Genomic DNA, 9442 nt, shown 5'->3' with positions numbered 1-9442 from the left:
GTGAAAATACCTCTTAACTTACTTTAGAAAAAAACTAACAAAGCGATGCAAAAAAACTTCATTTTAAAAAGTTTTTCAACAGTTAAAGCTTACAGCACCTGGTATTCCCAGGAGGTCTCCCATCCAAGTACTAACCAGGCCCAAGCCTTCTTAGCTTCCGAGATCAGACGAGACCGGGCGTTCTTGGGCTGGTATGGCCGTAAGCAATCTCTGCTTGAAAATCTTGGACTTTAAACAACCTAGGCTTGAAAACATATCACAGAGTGAAAATACCTCTTAACTTACTTTAGAAAAAAACTAACAAAGCGATGCAAAAAAACTTCATTTTAAAAAGTTTTTCAACAGTTAAAGCTTACAGCACCTGGTATTCCCAGGAGGTCTCCCATCCAAGTACTAACCAGGCCCAAGCCTTCTTAGCTTCCGAGATCAGACGAGACCGGGCGTTCTTGGGCTGGTATGGCCGTAAGCAATCTCTGCTTGAAAATCTTGGACTTTAAACAACCTAGGCTTGAAAACATATCACAGAGTGAAAATACCTCTTAACTTACTTTAGAAAAAAACTAACAAAGCGATGCAAAAAAACTTCATTTTAAAAAGTTTTTCAACAGTTAAAGCTTACAGCACCTGGTATTCCCAGGAGGTCTCCCATCCAAGTACTAACCAGGCCCAAGCCTTCTTAGCTTCCGAGATCAGACGAGACCGGGCGTTCTTGGGCTGGTATGGCCGTAAGCAATCTCTGCTTGAAAATCTTGGACTTTAAACAACCTAGGCTTGAAAACATATCACAGAGTGAAAATACCTCTTAACTTACTTTAGAAAAAAACTAACAAAGCGATGCAAAAAAACTTCATTTTAAAAAGTTTTTCAACAGTTAAAGCTTACAGCACCTGGTATTCCCAGGAGGTCTCCCATCCAAGTACTAACCAGGCCCAAGCCTTCTTAGCTTCCGAGATCAGACGAGACCGGGCGTTCTTGGGCTGGTATGGCCGTAAGCAATCTCTGCTTGAAAATCTTGGACTTTAAACAACCTAGGCTTGAAAACATATCACAGAGTGAAAATACCTCTTAACTTACTTTAGAAAAAAACTAACAAAGCGATGCAAAAAAACTTCATTTTAAAAAGTTTTTCAACAGTTAAAGCTTACAGCACCTGGTATTCCCAGGAGGTCTCCCATCCAAGTACTAACCAGGCCCAAGCCTTCTTAGCTTCCGAGATCAGACGAGACCGGGCGTTCTTGGGCTGGTATGGCCGTAAGCAATCTCTGCTTGAAAATCTTGGACTTTAAACAACCTAGGCTTGAAAACATATCACAGAGTGAAAATACCTCTTAACTTACTTTAGAAAAAAACTAACAAAGCGATGCAAAAAAACTTCATTTTAAAAAGTTTTTCAACAGTTAAAGCTTACAGCACCTGGTATTCCCAGGAGGTCTCCCATCCAAGTACTAACCAGGCCCAAGCCTTCTTAGCTTCCGAGATCAGACGAGACCGGGCGTTCTTGGGCTGGTATGGCCGTAAGCAATCTCTGCTTGAAAATCTTGGACTTTAAACAACCTAGGCTTGAAAACATATCACAGAGTGAAAATACCTCTTAACTTACTTTAGAAAAAAACTAACAAAGCGATGCAAAAAAACTTCATTTTAAAAAGTTTTTCAACAGTTAAAGCTTACAGCACCTGGTATTCCCAGGAGGTCTCCCATCCAAGTACTAACCAGGCCCAAGCCTTCTTAGCTTCCGAGATCAGACGAGACCGGGCGTTCTTGGGCTGGTATGGCCGTAAGCAATCTCTGCTTGAAAATCTTGGACTTTAAACAACCTAGGCTTGAAAACATATCACAGAGTGAAAATACCTCTTAACTTACTTTAGAAAAAAACTAACAAAGCGATGCAAAAAAACTTCATTTTAAAAAGTTTTTCAACAGTTAAAGCTTACAGCACCTGGTATTCCCAGGAGGTCTCCCATCCAAGTACTAACCAGGCCCAAGCCTTCTTAGCTTCCGAGATCAGACGAGACCGGGCGTTCTTGGGCTGGTATGGCCGTAAGCAATCTCTGCTTGAAAATCTTGGACTTTAAACAACCTAGGCTTGAAAACATATCACAGAGTGAAAATACCTCTTAACTTACTTTAGAAAAAAACTAACAAAGCGATGCAAAAAAACTTCATTTTAAAAAGTTTTTCAACAGTTAAAGCTTACAGCACCTGGTATTCCCAGGAGGTCTCCCATCCAAGTACTAACCAGGCCCAAGCCTTCTTAGCTTCCGAGATCAGACGAGACCGGGCGTTCTTGGGCTGGTATGGCCGTAAGCAATCTCTGCTTGAAAATCTTGGACTTTAAACAACCTAGGCTTGAAAACATATCACAGAGTGAAAATACCTCTTAACTTACTTTAGAAAAAAACTAACAAAGCGATGCAAAAAAACTTCATTTTAAAAAGTTTTTCAACAGTTAAAGCTTACAGCACCTGGTATTCCCAGGAGGTCTCCCATCCAAGTACTAACCAGGCCCAAGCCTTCTTAGCTTCCGAGATCAGACGAGACCGGGCGTTCTTGGGCTGGTATGGCCGTAAGCAATCTCTGCTTGAAAATCTTGGACTTTAAACAACCTAGGCTTGAAAACATATCACAGAGTGAAAATACCTCTTAACTTACTTTAGAAAAAAACTAACAAAGCGATGCAAAAAAACTTCATTTTAAAAAGTTTTTCAACAGTTAAAGCTTACAGCACCTGGTATTCCCAGGAGGTCTCCCATCCAAGTACTAACCAGGCCCAAGCCTTCTTAGCTTCCGAGATCAGACGAGACCGGGCGTTCTTGGGCTGGTATGGCCGTAAGCAATCTCTGCTTGAAAATCTTGGACTTTAAACAACCTAGGCTTGAAAACATATCACAGAGTGAAAATACCTCTTAACTTACTTTAGAAAAAAACTAACAAAGCGATGCAAAAAAACTTCATTTTAAAAAGTTTTTCAACAGTTAAAGCTTACAGCACCTGGTATTCCCAGGAGGTCTCCCATCCAAGTACTAACCAGGCCCAAGCCTTCTTAGCTTCCGAGATCAGACGAGACCGGGCGTTCTTGGGCTGGTATGGCCGTAAGCAATCTCTGCTTGAAAATCTTGGACTTTAAACAACCTAGGCTTGAAAACATATCACAGAGTGAAAATACCTCTTAACTTACTTTAGAAAAAAACTAACAAAGCGATGCAAAAAAACTTCATTTTAAAAAGTTTTTCAACAGTTAAAGCTTACAGCACCTGGTATTCCCAGGAGGTCTCCCATCCAAGTACTAACCAGGCCCAAGCCTTCTTAGCTTCCGAGATCAGACGAGACCGGGCGTTCTTGGGCTGGTATGGCCGTAAGCAATCTCTGCTTGAAAATCTTGGACTTTAAACAACCTAGGCTTGAAAACATATCACAGAGTGAAAATACCTCTTAACTTACTTTAGAAAAAAAATAACAAAGCGATGCAAAAAAACTTCATTTTAAAAAGTTTTTCAACAGTTAAAGCTTACAGCACCTGGTATTCCCAGGAGGTCTCCCATCCAAGTACTAACCAGGCCCAAGCCTTCTTAGCTTCCGAGATCAGACGAGACCGGGCGTTCTTGGGCTGGTATGGCCGTAAGCAATCTCTGCTTGAAAATCTTGGACTTTAAACAACCTAGGCTTGAAAACATATCACAGAGTGAAAATACCTCTTAACTTACTTTAGAAAAAAACTAACAAAGCGATGCAAAAAAACTTCATTTTAAAAAGTTTTTCAACAGTTAAAGCTTACAGCACCTGGTATTCCCAGGAGGTCTCCCATCCAAGTACTAACCAGGCCCAAGCCTTCTTAGCTTCCGAGATCAGACGAGACCGGGCGTTCTTGGGCTGGTATGGCCGTAAGCAATCTCTGCTTGAAAATCTTGGACTTTAAACAACCTAGGCTTGAAAACATATCACAGAGTGAAAATACCTCTTAACTTACTTTAGAAAAAAACTAACAAAGCGATGCAAAAAAACTTCATTTTAAAAAGTTTTTCAACAGTTAAAGCTTACAGCACCTGGTATTCCCAGGAGGTCTCCCATCCAAGTACTAACCAGGCCCAAGCCTTCTTAGCTTCCGAGATCAGACGAGACCGGGCGTTCTTGGGCTGGTATGGCCGTAAGCAATCTCTGCTTGAAAATCTTGGACTTTAAACAACCTAGGCTTGAAAACATATCACAGAGTGAAAATACCTCTTAACTTACTTTAGAAAAAAACTAACAAAGCGATGCAAAAAAACTTCATTTTAAAAAGTTTTTCAACAGTTAAAGCTTACAGCACCTGGTATTCCCAGGAGGTCTCCCATCCAAGTACTAACCAGGCCCAAGCCTTCTTAGCTTCCGAGATCAGACGAGACCGGGCGTTCTTGGGCTGGTATGGCCGTAAGCAATCTCTGCTTGAAAATCTTGGACTTTAAACAACCTAGGCTTGAAAACATATCACAGAGTGAAAATACCTCTTAACTTACTTTAGAAAAAAACTAACAAAGCGATGCAAAAAAACTTCATTTTAAAAAGTTTTTCAACAGTTAAAGCTTACAGCACCTGGTATTCCCAGGAGGTCTCCCATCCAAGTACTAACCAGGCCCAAGCCTTCTTAGCTTCCGAGATCAGACGAGACCGGGCGTTCTTGGGCTGGTATGGCCGTAAGCAATCTCTGCTTGAAAATCTTGGACTTTAAACAACCTAGGCTTGAAAACATATCACAGAGTGAAAATACCTCTTAACTTACTTTAGAAAAAAACTAACAAAGCGATGCAAAAAAACTTCATTTTAAAAAGTTTTTCAACAGTTAAAGCTTACAGCACCTGGTATTCCCAGGAGGTCTCCCATCCAAGTACTAACCAGGCCCAAGCCTTCTTAGCTTCCGAGATCAGACGAGACCGGGCGTTCTTGGGCTGGTATGGCCGTAAGCAATCTCTGCTTGAAAATCTTGGACTTTAAACAACCTAGGCTTGAAAACATATCACAGAGTGAAAATACCTCTTAACTTACTTTAGAAAAAAACTAACAAAGCGATGCAAAAAAACTTCATTTTAAAAAGTTTTTCAACAGTTAAAGCTTACAGCACCTGGTATTCCCAGGAGGTCTCCCATCCAAGTACTAACCAGGCCCAAGCCTTCTTAGCTTCCGAGATCAGACGAGACCGGGCGTTCTTGGGCTGGTATGGCCGTAAGCAATCTCTGCTTGAAAATCTTGGACTTTAAACAACCTAGGCTTGAAAACATATCACAGAGTGAAAATACCTCTTAACTTACTTTAGAAAAAAACTAACAAAGCGATGCAAAAAAACTTCATTTTAAAAAGTTTTTCAACAGTTAAAGCTTACAGCACCTGGTATTCCCAGGAGGTCTCCCATCCAAGTACTAACCAGGCCCAAGCCTTCTTAGCTTCCGAGATCAGACGAGACCGGGCGTTCTTGGGCTGGTATGGCCGTAAGCAATCTCTGCTTGAAAATCTTGGACTTTAAACAACCTAGGCTTGAAAACATATCACAGAGTGAAAATACCTCTTAACTTACTTTAGAAAAAAACTAACAAAGCGATGCAAAAAAACTTCATTTTAAAAAGTTTTTCAACAGTTAAAGCTTACAGCACCTGGTATTCCCAGGAGGTCTCCCATCCAAGTACTAACCAGGCCCAAGCCTTCTTAGCTTCCGAGATCAGACGAGACCGGGCGTTCTTGGGCTGGTATGGCCGTAAGCAATCTCTGCTTGAAAATCTTGGACTTTAAACAACCTAGGCTTGAAAACATATCACAGAGTGAAAATACCTCTTAACTTACTTTAGAAAAAAACTAACAAAGCGATGCAAAAAAACTTCATTTTAAAAAGTTTTTCAACAGTTAAAGCTTACAGCACCTGGTATTCCCAGGAGGTCTCCCATCCAAGTACTAACCAGGCCCAAGCCTTCTTAGCTTCCGAGATCAGACGAGACCGGGCGTTCTTGGGCTGGTATGGCCGTAAGCAATCTCTGCTTGAAAATCTTGGACTTTAAACAACCTAGGCTTGAAAACATATCACAGAGTGAAAATACCTCTTAACTTACTTTAGAAAAAAACTAACAAAGCGATGCAAAAAAACTTCATTTTAAAAAGTTTTTCAACAGTTAAAGCTTACAGCACCTGGTATTCCCAGGAGGTCTCCCATCCAAGTACTAACCAGGCCCAAGCCTTCTTAGCTTCCGAGATCAGACGAGACCGGGCGTTCTTGGGCTGGTATGGCCGTAAGCAATCTCTGCTTGAAAATCTTGGACTTTAAACAACCTAGGCTTGAAAACATATCACAGAGTGAAAATACCTCTTAACTTACTTTAGAAAAAAACTAACAAAGCGATGCAAAAAAACTTCATTTTAAAAAGTTTTTCAACAGTTAAAGCTTACAGCACCTGGCATTCCCAGGAGGTCTCCCATCCAAGTACTAACCAGGCCCAAGCCTTCTTAGCTTCCGAGATCAGACGAGACCGGGCGTTCTTGGGCTGGTATGGCCGTAAGCAATCTCTGCTTGAAAATCTTGGACTTTAAACAACCTAGGCTTGAAAACATATCACAGAGTGAAAATACCTCTTAACTTACTTTAGAAAAAAACTAACAAAGCGATGCAAAAAAACTTCATTTTAAAAAGTTTTTCAACAGTTAAAGCTTACAGCACCTGGTATTCCCAGGAGGTCTCCCATCCAAGTACTAACCAGGCCCAAGCCTTCTTAGCTTCCGAGATCAGACGAGACCGGGCGTTCTTGGGCTGGTATGGCCGTAAGCAATCTCTGCTTGAAAATCTTGGACTTTAAACAACCTAGGCTTGAAAACATATCACAGAGTGAAAATACCTCTTAACTTACTTTAGAAAAAAACTAACAAAGCGATGCAAAAAAACTTCATTTTAAAAAGTTTTTCAACAGTTAAAGCTTACAGCACCTGGTATTCCCAGGAGGTCTCCCATCCAAGTACTAACCAGGCCCAAGCCTTCTTAGCTTCCGAGATCAGACGAGACCGGGCGTTCTTGGGCTGGTATGGCCGTAAGCAATCTCTGCTTGAAAATCTTGGACTTTAAACAACCTAGGCTTGAAAACATATCACAGAGTGAAAATACCTCTTAACTTACTTTAGAAAAAAACTAACAAAGCGATGCAAAAAAACTTCATTTTAAAAAGTTTTTCAACAGTTAAAGCTTACAGCACCTGGTATTCCCAGGAGGTCTCCCATCCAAGTACTAACCAGGCCCAAGCCTTCTTAGCTTCCGAGATCAGACGAGACCGGGCGTTCTTGGGCTGGTATGGCCGTAAGCAATCTCTGCTTGAAAATCTTGGACTTTAAACAACCTAGGCTTGAAAACATATCACAGAGTGAAAATACCTCTTAACTTACTTTAGAAAAAAACTAACAAAGCGATGCAAAAAAACTTCATTTTAAAAAGTTTTTCAACAGTTAAAGCTTACAGCACCTGGTATTCCCAGGAGGTCTCCCATCCAAGTACTAACCAGGCCCAAGCCTTCTTAGCTTCCGAGATCAGACGAGACCGGGCGTTCTTGGGCTGGTATGGCCGTAAGCAATCTCTGCTTGAAAATCTTGGACTTTAAACAACCTAGGCTTGAAAACATATCACAGAGTGAAAATACCTCTTAACTTACTTTAGAAAAAAACTAACAAAGCGATGCAAAAAAACTTCATTTTAAAAAGTTTTTCAACAGTTAAAGCTTACAGCACCTGGTATTCCCAGGAGGTCTCCCATCCAAGTACTAACCAGGCCCAAGCCTTCTTAGCTTCCGAGATCAGACGAGACCGGGCGTTCTTGGGCTGGTATGGCCGTAAGCAATCTCTGCTTGAAAATCTTGGACTTTAAACAACCTAGGCTTGAAAACATATCACAGAGTGAAAATACCTCTTAACTTACTTTAGAAAAAAACTAACAAAGCGATGCAAAAAAACTTCATTTTAAAAAGTTTTTCAACAGTTAAAGCTTACAGCACCTGGTATTCCCAGGAGGTCTCCCATCCAAGTACTAACCAGGCCCAAGCCTTCTTAGCTTCCGAGATCAGACGAGACCGGGCGTTCTTGGGCTGGTATGGCCGTAAGCAATCTCTGCTTGAAAATCTTGGACTTTAAACAACCTAGGCTTGAAAACATATCACAGAGTGAAAATACCTCTTAACTTACTTTAGAAAAAAACTAACAAAGCGATGCAAAAAAACTTCATTTTAAAAAGTTTTTCAACAGTTAAAGCTTACAGCACCTGGTATTCCCAGGAGGTCTCCCATCCAAGTACTAACCAGGCCCAAGCCTTCTTAGCTTCCGAGATCAGACGAGACCGGGCGTTCTTGGGCTGGTATGGCCGTAAGCAATCTCTGCTTGAAAATCTTGGACTTTAAACAACCTAGGCTTGAAAACATATCACAGAGTGAAAATACCTCTTAACTTACTTTAGAAAAAAACTAACAAAGCGATGCAAAAAAACTTCATTTTAAAAAGTTTTTCAACAGTTAAAGCTTACAGCACCTGGTATTCCCAGGAGGTCTCCCATCCAAGTACTAACCAGGCCCAAGCCTTCTTAGCTTCCGAGATCAGACGAGACCGGGCGTTCTTGGGCTGGTATGGCCGTAAGCAATCTCTGCTTGAAAATCTTGGACTTTAAACAACCTAGGCTTGAAAACATATCACAGAGTGAAAATACCTCTTAACTTACTTTAGAAAAAAACTAACAAAGCGATGCAAAAAAACTTCATTTTAAAAAGTTTTTCAACAGTTAAAGCTTACAGCACCTGGTATTCCCAGGAGGTCTCCCATCCAAGTACTAACCAGGCCCAAGCCTTCTTAGCTTCCGAGATCAGACGAGACCGGGCGTTCTTGGGCTGGTATGGCCGTAAGCAATCTCTGCTTGAAAATCTTGGACTTTAAACAACCTAGGCTTGAAAACATATCACAGAGTGAAAATACCTCTTAACTTACTTTAGAAAAAAACTAACAAAGCGATGCAAAAAAACTTCATTTTAAAAAGTTTTTCAACAGTTAAAGCTTACAGCACCTGGTATTCCCAGGAGGTCTCCCATCCAAGTACTAACCAGGCCCAAGCCTTCTTAGCTTCCGAGATCAGACGAGACCGGGCGTTCTTGGGCTGGTATGGCCGTAAGCAATCTCTGCTTGAAAATCTTGGACTTTAAACAACCTAGGCTTGAAAACATATCACAGAGTGAAAATACCTCTTAACTTACTTTAGAAAAAAACTAACAAAGCGATGCAAAAAAACTTCATTTTAAAAAGTTTTTCAACAGTTAAAGCTTACAGCACCTGGCATTCCCAGGAGGTCTCCCATCCAAGTACTAACCAGGCCCAAGCCTTCTTAGCTTCCGAGATCAGACGAGACCGGGCGTTCTTGGGCTGGTATGGCCGTAAGCAATCTCTGCTTGAAAATCTTGGACTTTAAACA

The 9442-nt window shown here is 41.1% G+C and overlaps 36 non-coding genes across 36 annotated transcripts; all 36 read right to left on the bottom strand.

Moving 5' to 3' along the window:
- Positions 1–86: 86 nt before the first annotated feature.
- On the bottom strand, positions 87–205 carry LOC114771402 (5S ribosomal RNA). The gene has a single exon (XR_003743631.1). It is a non-coding gene; the product is annotated as a 5S ribosomal RNA (ribosomal RNA).
- Positions 206–349: 144 nt separating this feature from the next.
- Positions 350–468, bottom strand: LOC114771401 (5S ribosomal RNA). Its single transcript, XR_003743630.1, has one exon. It is a non-coding gene; the product is annotated as a 5S ribosomal RNA (ribosomal RNA).
- A 144-nt stretch (positions 469–612) lies between these two features.
- On the bottom strand, positions 613–731 carry LOC114771400 (5S ribosomal RNA). The gene has a single exon (XR_003743629.1). It is a non-coding gene; the product is annotated as a 5S ribosomal RNA (ribosomal RNA).
- A 144-nt stretch (positions 732–875) lies between these two features.
- LOC114771399 (5S ribosomal RNA) lies at positions 876–994 on the bottom strand. The gene has a single exon (XR_003743628.1). It is a non-coding gene; the product is annotated as a 5S ribosomal RNA (ribosomal RNA).
- A 144-nt stretch (positions 995–1138) lies between these two features.
- LOC114771398 (5S ribosomal RNA) lies at positions 1139–1257 on the bottom strand. Its single transcript, XR_003743627.1, has one exon. It is a non-coding gene; the product is annotated as a 5S ribosomal RNA (ribosomal RNA).
- Positions 1258–1401: 144 nt separating this feature from the next.
- On the bottom strand, positions 1402–1520 carry LOC114771397 (5S ribosomal RNA). Its single transcript, XR_003743626.1, has one exon. It is a non-coding gene; the product is annotated as a 5S ribosomal RNA (ribosomal RNA).
- A 144-nt stretch (positions 1521–1664) lies between these two features.
- Positions 1665–1783, bottom strand: LOC114771396 (5S ribosomal RNA). The gene has a single exon (XR_003743625.1). It is a non-coding gene; the product is annotated as a 5S ribosomal RNA (ribosomal RNA).
- A 144-nt stretch (positions 1784–1927) lies between these two features.
- On the bottom strand, positions 1928–2046 carry LOC114771394 (5S ribosomal RNA). Its single transcript, XR_003743623.1, has one exon. It is a non-coding gene; the product is annotated as a 5S ribosomal RNA (ribosomal RNA).
- A 144-nt stretch (positions 2047–2190) lies between these two features.
- LOC114771393 (5S ribosomal RNA) lies at positions 2191–2309 on the bottom strand. Its single transcript, XR_003743622.1, has one exon. It is a non-coding gene; the product is annotated as a 5S ribosomal RNA (ribosomal RNA).
- Positions 2310–2453: 144 nt separating this feature from the next.
- LOC114771392 (5S ribosomal RNA) lies at positions 2454–2572 on the bottom strand. The gene has a single exon (XR_003743621.1). It is a non-coding gene; the product is annotated as a 5S ribosomal RNA (ribosomal RNA).
- A 144-nt stretch (positions 2573–2716) lies between these two features.
- LOC114771391 (5S ribosomal RNA) lies at positions 2717–2835 on the bottom strand. Its single transcript, XR_003743620.1, has one exon. It is a non-coding gene; the product is annotated as a 5S ribosomal RNA (ribosomal RNA).
- A 144-nt stretch (positions 2836–2979) lies between these two features.
- LOC114771390 (5S ribosomal RNA) lies at positions 2980–3098 on the bottom strand. Its single transcript, XR_003743619.1, has one exon. It is a non-coding gene; the product is annotated as a 5S ribosomal RNA (ribosomal RNA).
- A 144-nt stretch (positions 3099–3242) lies between these two features.
- LOC114771389 (5S ribosomal RNA) lies at positions 3243–3361 on the bottom strand. The gene has a single exon (XR_003743618.1). It is a non-coding gene; the product is annotated as a 5S ribosomal RNA (ribosomal RNA).
- A 144-nt stretch (positions 3362–3505) lies between these two features.
- On the bottom strand, positions 3506–3624 carry LOC114771388 (5S ribosomal RNA). Its single transcript, XR_003743617.1, has one exon. It is a non-coding gene; the product is annotated as a 5S ribosomal RNA (ribosomal RNA).
- A 144-nt stretch (positions 3625–3768) lies between these two features.
- Positions 3769–3887, bottom strand: LOC114771386 (5S ribosomal RNA). The gene has a single exon (XR_003743616.1). It is a non-coding gene; the product is annotated as a 5S ribosomal RNA (ribosomal RNA).
- A 144-nt stretch (positions 3888–4031) lies between these two features.
- LOC114771385 (5S ribosomal RNA) lies at positions 4032–4150 on the bottom strand. Its single transcript, XR_003743615.1, has one exon. It is a non-coding gene; the product is annotated as a 5S ribosomal RNA (ribosomal RNA).
- A 144-nt stretch (positions 4151–4294) lies between these two features.
- Positions 4295–4413, bottom strand: LOC114771384 (5S ribosomal RNA). The gene has a single exon (XR_003743614.1). It is a non-coding gene; the product is annotated as a 5S ribosomal RNA (ribosomal RNA).
- A 144-nt stretch (positions 4414–4557) lies between these two features.
- On the bottom strand, positions 4558–4676 carry LOC114771382 (5S ribosomal RNA). Its single transcript, XR_003743612.1, has one exon. It is a non-coding gene; the product is annotated as a 5S ribosomal RNA (ribosomal RNA).
- A 144-nt stretch (positions 4677–4820) lies between these two features.
- Positions 4821–4939, bottom strand: LOC114771381 (5S ribosomal RNA). Its single transcript, XR_003743611.1, has one exon. It is a non-coding gene; the product is annotated as a 5S ribosomal RNA (ribosomal RNA).
- Positions 4940–5083: 144 nt separating this feature from the next.
- LOC114771380 (5S ribosomal RNA) lies at positions 5084–5202 on the bottom strand. Its single transcript, XR_003743610.1, has one exon. It is a non-coding gene; the product is annotated as a 5S ribosomal RNA (ribosomal RNA).
- A 144-nt stretch (positions 5203–5346) lies between these two features.
- Positions 5347–5465, bottom strand: LOC114771379 (5S ribosomal RNA). Its single transcript, XR_003743609.1, has one exon. It is a non-coding gene; the product is annotated as a 5S ribosomal RNA (ribosomal RNA).
- A 144-nt stretch (positions 5466–5609) lies between these two features.
- On the bottom strand, positions 5610–5728 carry LOC114771378 (5S ribosomal RNA). Its single transcript, XR_003743608.1, has one exon. It is a non-coding gene; the product is annotated as a 5S ribosomal RNA (ribosomal RNA).
- Positions 5729–5872: 144 nt separating this feature from the next.
- LOC114771377 (5S ribosomal RNA) lies at positions 5873–5991 on the bottom strand. The gene has a single exon (XR_003743607.1). It is a non-coding gene; the product is annotated as a 5S ribosomal RNA (ribosomal RNA).
- Positions 5992–6135: 144 nt separating this feature from the next.
- LOC114771376 (5S ribosomal RNA) lies at positions 6136–6254 on the bottom strand. Its single transcript, XR_003743606.1, has one exon. It is a non-coding gene; the product is annotated as a 5S ribosomal RNA (ribosomal RNA).
- Positions 6255–6398: 144 nt separating this feature from the next.
- On the bottom strand, positions 6399–6517 carry LOC114771541 (5S ribosomal RNA). Its single transcript, XR_003743765.1, has one exon. It is a non-coding gene; the product is annotated as a 5S ribosomal RNA (ribosomal RNA).
- A 144-nt stretch (positions 6518–6661) lies between these two features.
- Positions 6662–6780, bottom strand: LOC114771375 (5S ribosomal RNA). The gene has a single exon (XR_003743605.1). It is a non-coding gene; the product is annotated as a 5S ribosomal RNA (ribosomal RNA).
- Positions 6781–6924: 144 nt separating this feature from the next.
- Positions 6925–7043, bottom strand: LOC114771374 (5S ribosomal RNA). The gene has a single exon (XR_003743604.1). It is a non-coding gene; the product is annotated as a 5S ribosomal RNA (ribosomal RNA).
- A 144-nt stretch (positions 7044–7187) lies between these two features.
- LOC114771373 (5S ribosomal RNA) lies at positions 7188–7306 on the bottom strand. The gene has a single exon (XR_003743603.1). It is a non-coding gene; the product is annotated as a 5S ribosomal RNA (ribosomal RNA).
- A 144-nt stretch (positions 7307–7450) lies between these two features.
- LOC114771371 (5S ribosomal RNA) lies at positions 7451–7569 on the bottom strand. The gene has a single exon (XR_003743601.1). It is a non-coding gene; the product is annotated as a 5S ribosomal RNA (ribosomal RNA).
- A 144-nt stretch (positions 7570–7713) lies between these two features.
- LOC114771370 (5S ribosomal RNA) lies at positions 7714–7832 on the bottom strand. Its single transcript, XR_003743600.1, has one exon. It is a non-coding gene; the product is annotated as a 5S ribosomal RNA (ribosomal RNA).
- Positions 7833–7976: 144 nt separating this feature from the next.
- Positions 7977–8095, bottom strand: LOC114771369 (5S ribosomal RNA). Its single transcript, XR_003743599.1, has one exon. It is a non-coding gene; the product is annotated as a 5S ribosomal RNA (ribosomal RNA).
- A 144-nt stretch (positions 8096–8239) lies between these two features.
- LOC114771368 (5S ribosomal RNA) lies at positions 8240–8358 on the bottom strand. Its single transcript, XR_003743598.1, has one exon. It is a non-coding gene; the product is annotated as a 5S ribosomal RNA (ribosomal RNA).
- A 144-nt stretch (positions 8359–8502) lies between these two features.
- Positions 8503–8621, bottom strand: LOC114771367 (5S ribosomal RNA). Its single transcript, XR_003743597.1, has one exon. It is a non-coding gene; the product is annotated as a 5S ribosomal RNA (ribosomal RNA).
- A 144-nt stretch (positions 8622–8765) lies between these two features.
- LOC114771366 (5S ribosomal RNA) lies at positions 8766–8884 on the bottom strand. The gene has a single exon (XR_003743596.1). It is a non-coding gene; the product is annotated as a 5S ribosomal RNA (ribosomal RNA).
- A 144-nt stretch (positions 8885–9028) lies between these two features.
- On the bottom strand, positions 9029–9147 carry LOC114771365 (5S ribosomal RNA). Its single transcript, XR_003743595.1, has one exon. It is a non-coding gene; the product is annotated as a 5S ribosomal RNA (ribosomal RNA).
- A 144-nt stretch (positions 9148–9291) lies between these two features.
- LOC114771540 (5S ribosomal RNA) lies at positions 9292–9410 on the bottom strand. Its single transcript, XR_003743764.1, has one exon. It is a non-coding gene; the product is annotated as a 5S ribosomal RNA (ribosomal RNA).
- Positions 9411–9442: the final 32 nt, after the last annotated feature.

The sequence above is a fragment of the Denticeps clupeoides genome, unplaced genomic scaffold (genome assembly GCF_900700375.1).
Source record: "Denticeps clupeoides unplaced genomic scaffold, fDenClu1.1, whole genome shotgun sequence".
NCBI classification, from domain to species: domain Eukaryota; kingdom Metazoa; phylum Chordata; class Actinopteri; order Clupeiformes; family Denticipitidae; genus Denticeps; species Denticeps clupeoides.
Note: the sequence above shows the minus strand (reverse complement) of the source record. Positions and strands in the feature narration are given on the sequence as shown.